We start from the raw sequence: 8537 nt of genomic DNA, 5'->3' as shown, positions 1-8537 counted from the left end.
CTGTATCTCGCACACGACAAATCCATTCTTAAAGCGCTTCTTTCTTTCTGCTAAATGATTACAGCAGTAACTTATTCCAACAATCTAAAACAGTTAATCAAATAGCATATAGCATTGGTCACAAAATCCAAGCAGGGTAGATGTGCCACAACTACATACTTACCACAATCTGCTGTTTAGTATGGTTTTCTTCATGTAAGATCATTTCTAGCAGGTTTATTCTCTAAGCTTGACACCCACCATATTCATTTTACATGCAAATATTCACCCAACCTATAGAGGTTAGTCCCTTGATTTTAAAATGTGACTATAAGTCATAAACAGCTTGTATACATGTCTTATCCAATCTTATGCTGTCTCAAAGTGAAGCACGAGCTGCATGTTTGTAGCATCAGCTCTGGTGTTCTGTCTCTACAAGACAAAGTGCTTAGACTTCAACACACAATCACTCTAGTTATGCACATAATAAACACAAAAACTAGAATTGATAATGCTGTGCTTTGGGTTAGCTGCTCCGAAGTCTGTGCAGACGGATTAATTAAATAGGAGCGTATCTGTTCTGTCAGATGTATGTGTGACAGATGAGCTGAAACACCTTCAGTGTATATGCACCATTAGTCTTGATTTTGACTTGGTAATTGATTAATCAATCATTTCACCATTGCTAGGAAGCTAATGTTTGATTTACTGATATCAGTCAGCCTTTTCTTTTATTTGGACATAGAGAAATCCAAGCCTGAATGAATGTCAACAATGCTTTTTATTACTGCTTTAAAACAAGATGAGGTATCGTATTATTCATCTGAATAAATATTGTGAACACAGCAAGAGGTGTGCCAACATCCCGAAGACATGTGCTAACATGCAAATTGTTATTTGTGCAAATAGTGTAACATTCAAATCAAGCAAAAGCATAACAGTCAGTGTGGTTTTAAGAATCAGCTCTTTGTTTTTTATGGCACAAGGTAGGTTTAGGCTACGTCCACACGTACACGGGTATTTTTGAAAACGGAGATTTTCCGTTTTCGTTTTAAAAAATAATCCCGTCCACACGTAAAGGCAGAAATGAAGGAAAACACTGCTATGAACATGCCAAAGCAACAGGTGGCGATATATTCCTAACCATGCAGAAATGTTGGCCAATCAGAAGTCTAGAAGCCTCGGTGGGAAAAAGTAAACAAAGCTGGGGCATAGAAGCAGAACCGAGTCGTATGTGTGGAGGGACAGTAACTGTGTGTATATGTAAGCATTTAAACACTGCAGAGAGTACAATTAACAGTAACAGTATTGTAGAAATTCATTTCACCAAAACAATAACGTGGCGCACAGTGTGACGTCAAAAAATGCGCACACCTTTGACGCTGCGTTTTCTCCGTTTTTCTAGTCCACACGTAAATGCAAAAACTGAGTTTTCAAAAATATCCACCCTGGCTGGAGTTTTTAAAAATGTTCGTTTTCAGTGACCAAAAACGCCGTTTACGTGTGGACGAAAGGTGCAAACGCATAGAAAAATCTGCATTTTCAAAAATACCCGGGTACGTGTGGACGTAGCCTTAATTTAAGCAGTAAGCACTGATAACAACATTCTAATATATTAAAGCATCGACCAATATTACCTTGTTATTATAAAGTTTCTGCCTCTAGTGAGTGTAAAAATGACTTGTGCAAAGCTGCTACTATTTTATTGGTGACAGGTCATCAGTGCATAGGATTTTACTATCTATTGCCATAGTCAAGCATCAAGAGCCTATTTAAGTCATTTACGATTGTTGCACTTGATTTGTTGGCCCTTGAGGTTACAGCCTGATCTGGACTAAAGTGATGGTCTGACGCCATGACTGCATGGCATTGCCATCAATGGAGTGCTTCTGCTGGGCTACCAAAACATGCTAAACATTCACTGCTTCCACCTTGTCTCAAATGACAATTTTCTGCTTATCGCCTTTGATTAGACAAAGCCAATAGTTTGATTATAATGTTATTTGCATGGCCAGTTTTAGCTATTTTCATTAGTAAACCACAGAGCGTTATTAGAAAAGAATCAACCGACCATTCAACACTGAAAATAATTGGTTGTTGGGTCCCTTTGCTGACCTGACACCTTCATCAGCGACTGCTAATTTCATTGTACGAGTATAGCAAATTAATGGGCCTATTTGAAGTGACAGGTGGTATATTGTTTGTGGCAGCCCAACATGTATGATAGAATTACTTGATCAAATCGACCGGGTACTAATCATTCTGAGCACATTCGAGATTAAAAGAAAAGAACAGTTTGTTCTGGATCCTCTGATGTATCTGTTCCGTTCCCAAATCAGCAAAGGATCAGACTGTGACGGCATTTGTGAGGAGGTGTCGCTTGTCTTTCTCTCACTACAATAGCTGGTGATTTTCTATTTCCTGGCCTTGTGGTGTGTTTGGGTGAGACACAGAACATTCCAGCACTCGATGTACCCAACAGCTCCAGTCTCATTTGGAGGGCTGTGTGCATGCCTCAGTGTCTTGTCATTTTATTTTTCACTGCGTCGATCAGTGCATCTTGCTCATCTCTCCTTCTGCAAGCATCTCTCTTTCACTTTCTCTTTAGATTGGCTTCAACCACACATTTACAAATAAACAGCCCTTCCAGGGTTCATCTCATTTGCCTGCAGCTGTTTTAAAATGATGTGACTCTGTGTTTATTAGAGGGACAGTTGTGTAACCTCATTAGTGCTGGCTTCTGCATGTGGGAAATGTGTCAGAGCCCAGCTGAGCACTGCCATTGGCTCGCAGGTCACACTCCCCTACCGTTCGGCCCCTCCCATTTCCTCCAAATAGGGAATGCTCAGACGCCTGGGTGTGGTCTCCATGGCAACCTTCACTTCAGGAGAGTAGCCTCATGTAAATATCCCCTTTTCCTCTCCTTTCTGTTTTGCTCTCTTGTCTTCTTGTACACCCTTTCCATCCTTTGTATGGCTTCTTTTCTTTTCTGCTATTATTCTAACACAAGATGTCATATTCTGTTTTTGTCCGCCTCATCTGTAAGAATGCAAATATAGCTTTTGGTGACTAAAATACAGCGTGTGGATACACGTGTGGATACAAAAGATAAGCATTTTCATTTCCTTTCACTGGCACTCTTTTACCTTTCAAAACCTTTTCTGTCAGGAGAACGACTGACTGCCTGGAGCCTGTTCCCAAATTTATATCCCTCCATCTGAATTCCACTGCCCATTTCTGGGTATGGGCAAGCTCATAAAACACACACAGACACACGCAAGGTGTTTAGAACACGAGGGCCACCCACTCTTTCAATCATATAGTATACACAGCCTCTGTAAATTTGCTTAAGTAAAGGTCATCAGTTATATCCTCTTTAGATGAATACACATACACATATACATACATATAAAAAAAAAATCCCCACTCGCCCCTGTGGGTGGTCAATCCTTCAAGCTCGGGTCCTCTACCAGAGGCCTGGGAGCTTGAGGGTCCTGCACAGTATCTTAGCTGTTCCCAGGACTGCGCTCTTCTGCACAGAGATCTCCGCTGTTGTTCCCGGGATCTGCTGGAGCCACTCGCCTAGCTTGGGAGTCACTGCACCTAGTGCTCCGATTACCACTGGGACCACTTCACCCTCCACATCTTCTCGAGCTCTTCTCTGAGCCCTTGGTATTTCTCGAGCTTCTCGTGTTCCTTCTTCCTGATGTTGCTGTCATTCGGAACCGCTACATCGATCACCACAGCCGTCTTCTTCTGTTTGTCTACCACCACTATGTCCGGTTGGTTAGCCACCACCATTTTGTCCGTCTGTATCTGGAAGTCCCACAAGATCTTAGCTTGGTCATTCTCCATCACCCTTGGGGGCATCTCCCATTTTGACCTCGGGACTTCGAGGTTATACTCGGCACAGATGTTCCTGTACACTATGCCGGCCACTTGGTTATGGCGTTCCATGTATGCCTTGCCTGCTAGCATCTTACACCCTGCTGTTATGTGCTGGATTGTCTCTGGAGCATCTTTACACAGCCTGCACCTGGGGTATTGCCTGGTGTCATAGACCCCAGCCTTAATGGATCTTGTGCTTAGTGCTTGTTCCTGTGCTGCCATGATTAGTGCTTCCGTGCTGTCTTTCAGTCCAGCTTTGTCCAGCCACTGGTAGGATTTCTGGATATCAGCCACCTCCTCTATCTGCCGGTGGTACATACAGTGCAGGGCCCTGTCCTTCCATGGTTGTTCCTCGCCTTCCTCCACTTTCTTGGGTTTCTGCTGCCTGAGGTATTCACTGAACACGCTGTCAGTTGGGGACATCTTCATGATGTATTCGTGGATGTTCCTTCTCTCATCCTGGACTGTGGTGCTGACACTCACCAGTCCTCGGCCCCCTTCCTTCCGCTTAGCGTACAGCTTAAGGGTGCTGGACTTGGGGTGAAACCCTCCAAGCATGGTAAGGAGCTTTCTTGTCTTGATGTCAGTGGCTTCTATCTCCTCTTTTGGCCAGCCTATTACCCCAGCAGGGTACCTGATCACGGGCAGGGCGTACGTGTTGATAGCCCGGATCTTGTTCTTACCATTCAGCTGACTCCTCAGGACTTGCCTGACCCTCTGGAGGTATTTGGTGGTTGCAGCTTTCCTAGCGGCCTCTTCATGGTTCCCATTCGCCTGCGTGATCCCCAGGTACTTGTAACTGTCCTCTATGTCTGCAATGTTGCCTTCTGGTAGTTTGATCCCCTCCGTTCTGACTACCTTCCCTCTCTTTGTTACCATCCGACTACACTTCTCCAGCCTGAACGACATTCCGATGTCATTGCTGTATATCCTGGTGGTGTGGATCAGTGAATCGATGTCTCGTTCACTCTTGGCATACAGCTTGATGTCATCCAGGTGGCTGACAACTGCTCCATTCCGTAGTCGATATCCGTTGCCAGTCTTGTCAATTATCTCACTGAGGTATCGAACCGCAACACCAAAGTATCGAACCGAACTGTGAATTTTGTGTATTGTTGCACCCCTAATATATATATGTGTGTGTGTGTGTGTGTGTGTGTGTGTGTAGAGAGAGAGAGAGAGAGATGACTCATCTTGTAAATAATCTTTAGTAAAAAAAAAAAATATGGAGCATTGTTTATACTAAAGCATTGATTGGCTAAATCTCCTAAGAGCTGCAGTGGCCAATGATAAAGATATCCTTCAGGAATCACCATCATTCAGTTATTTTTGCACGTCAGCCTTTCATTCTGCGTCATTTGTCCTGCAAAGCAGGTGAAATGTGTGAGTGGTTGTTGTTGTGTCTTATCAAGTGAGACATCAGACGGATTCTTGGAAAGCTCAGCCTACAGAACACCCGTTTCCTGGCTGCCGAGCGCTCATCATGTTGACTGTCCACTCCATGACTCACTCCTTCCAGCACTCACTTCTTTCTCTTCCTACTCATATCTCAAGAGCTTTGGTGCTTTGCCTGATTGCAAATCAGTAGTAACGGAAAACGTGTGAGATGAGTGATGGAGGTGCGCAGTGAAGTTAGGAGGGGTAGTGGGAGAGCCCTCTGTGTGTGTGTGTGTGTGTGTGTGTGTGTGTGTGTGTGTGTGTGTGTGTGTGTGTGTGTGTGTGTGTGTGTGTGTGTGTGTGTGTGTGTATGAGAGAGACACCCAGAAAACCCCTGTAAAACGAGCTGTGGAATACTAAACATAGAGGGGAGCTCTTTTTACACATCAATTTCTCCCCTGTGTGTTGAAATCTTTTAATACATACTCTGAGCGAAGAGAAGTGCTAAAAATTGTTTAATCTGAAGGAAAGAGAGGAAGGAGGGATGATGCAGTTGCAAGGAAAGAGGAAAATAGGCAAAGGGGCGGAGAGGGGGAAAGCCTGCAGTGCAACACAGTCTGAATTATTCATCGACGTCTGATGGGTCGCCGCAGACGAAGCAACGGAGGGGAAGACAAAGGGGGAGGCAGAGAGAGAGAGGAGGAAAAGGGGAAGGGACGACAAGCAGGGAAGAAAAGAGGAAACATGGGGGGACGGAAGTGCAGACAGCTGGATGGAGGAGAGGAAGTAAAGGGGAATTAGGAGGAAGAATGAAGGAGGAAAAGAGAAGGAAAAGCAATAAAAAGAAAGGGAAATGAGAGATGGAGGGATGAAAGTAAAGAGCAGAAAAGAAGCAGAGAAGAAGGAAAGGAAGGAGGGATACAAGAAGGGAGGGAGATGAGAGACAGCCGGAAAGAGGGAGGGATAGCGCAGTAGTCTGAACTATGCGTTCCCGACACTTGAGTCACGTTTGCACTGTCTGCTTCCGTCACTAGACACACACACACACACACACACACACACACACACACACACACACACACACACACCTAAAAACACATCTGGGTACAAGCTGTTTATGTTACAGAAATATAACACACATTTAAGATAAATGCATATGGGGTTACAGAGCATGACAGACCATGCAGAGTCCTACACTGCACATGACAAGCAGGCACCAGCGCCAAATAGCCTCACGCACGTCAAGTGTCTCCTTCAGCGGAAGACCCCACAGCTTAAAAAAAGGGGGAGATTCATCAAACGGTCTCAAAGACACACAAACACACTCACACAGACAGACAGAGAGTAAAGTATACACAGTGACACGTGCGCGCAGACAATGTGGGAGGATCTGATGTGCTGCCAACAGATGAAGAGGAAAAAAGGGAGACAGAGCAGGGGAGAGTGTGAGGAAAAGAGAGACAGGTCAAATGAAATAAATGGGGGGAGAACAGCAGGGATAAAAGAGATGGACACACACATGCACACAGATCATAAAATGTCAAAGAGCACACAGAAAGGAGAGCCTGACAATTATATCTGCACGCTTGAGGTAAGTAGCAATGACAGAGGTAGCTAAATTTTCTCAACTTTTCTCAATTTTGATGTAAATGCACCCAAAAACTCTGCGGCAGTACAGAGGAATTGTCCTCAGACTGACGAAATTTAGCAATCGTTTTAACATAGAGCAGCAGGAGGCTGCATACAGACAGTACATCAGCCCCAAACTGTGTGTGAAATAGAGAGAGAGAGGTGCACTGCATCCACAAATGCAGAGAGATCATTCAAGGGGAAGGAAACCGACTCACAGGGAAAAAAGTAGAGATGAGACAGAGGGAGAGAGTGAGAGAGAGAGATGGATGCGGATGGAAGGAGGGAGGCAGAACGTGTGAGAGGCAATGGGGTGGCGAAGGAGATAGACAGCACTGCAGCACTGTGAACTCTTTGTCCCTGTCGCATCTCACTCACACACACAAACACACACACACACACACACACACACAAACAGAGTCGCAGACACACCAAAATAGGCATAGCATGCAGAGGGAATGTCATTTCAATGAAAAGTGCCAAGCCAGACAGCAAACTCCAGACACTGCAGAGACAGACACACCCTAACACACAGCTTCATACATGTCAAAGTTCACTCACAAATGGGATTCGCTTATGCATTTATAAATGTGACACTGCCATTTATTACTGCCATGTATGTTTCTTTGTTTCATCGGGGCACGCAGTTACCTTAACCTTTCCTCGCATTTTGCATGCTGTACTGCACAGGTTTACAACAGTGACTGCGCTCTGCAATTTCCATCATCTGAAGCTTGTTAGATGTGCAACTATGTTGGCCACTTTGCTACACTAGTTTCATATCAGTAAAGTTGAAACAACTGAATTGTTTTGAAAAGAGTCTGTTTCAGCCAAAAGTATCCACTAGAAGTGAGGGCAACGATCCAAATATCGATAGTCATATCGATGCCAGTGCTAGCATCGGTCTCTGTATCGGAATAAATAAATACAAATTTGGGGAAATGAAAAGAATATACCTCAAGCAGTATATTTTGATTTGATGATGAGTCATCTCATAAATCATGACACACTGCTCTCCATTCCACAAGTTGCTTTTTATGAGTTTAAAGTATTGGTATCAATATTGATATCACTAACACTGGCCCTCTATTTACGTCATCGATACCACAATTTGCAGTTTCACACTTTGAAACTGCAATAGTTTTACTTAATATAGTCAATATTGTATGTAATAAAATATGAAAGCACTCATAAAAGCAGACCTTTTAGTGCTTCAGCTTAAACGTGTGCATCAAATGTTGGATATATATTGTATACATGTGCACTTACGGACTATCAGAATCGCTAAATGCAGGGTTATCTGAGGACAACAATAAGCAGAGAGAGAGGAAAACTGCAGTTCCTTTCATGTTCTTTGATTTCATTTCACCCCATGTTGAACAAAAAAGCCCAAGGTCAGGGTATGACAGAAAGTAGTAGTAGTACATTGGAAATAATTTGTTTTTATTACTGCTCTAAAAAGGCATACTTGAAGGGGGGAAAGTGCTGCATAAAGAAAAGAAATAAAATACATTTATTTGAAACTCTCACTCTTTCTTTTTGTTTACCTCTTCACCACTGAGCAATCAAAGGTATCCTTTGCCCCACAATGGTGCTGGAGCCTCTTAAAGCCTTAAAAATTACCTACAGTAATAACCCAAGTTAATTAGCACAAAGATCACTAA

General features: G+C 43.6%; 1 pseudogene; it reads right to left on the bottom strand.

Moving 5' to 3' along the window:
* Positions 1-3422: 3422 nt before the first annotated feature.
* Positions 3423-5413, bottom strand: LOC147310517 (uncharacterized; annotated as a pseudogene).
* Between the last annotated feature and the right edge of the window lie 3124 nt (positions 5414-8537).

Source organism: Aulonocara sp. 'chitande type north' Nkhata Bay, linkage group LG17, assembly GCF_057382095.1.
Source record: "Aulonocara sp. 'chitande type north' Nkhata Bay isolate Kocher_YH1m ecotype deep benthic linkage group LG17, A_spYH_male_GT1.1, whole genome shotgun sequence".
In the NCBI taxonomy this organism is placed as follows: domain Eukaryota; kingdom Metazoa; phylum Chordata; class Actinopteri; order Cichliformes; family Cichlidae; genus Aulonocara; species Aulonocara sp. 'chitande type north' Nkhata Bay.
Note: the sequence above shows the minus strand (reverse complement) of the source record. Positions and strands in the feature narration are given on the sequence as shown.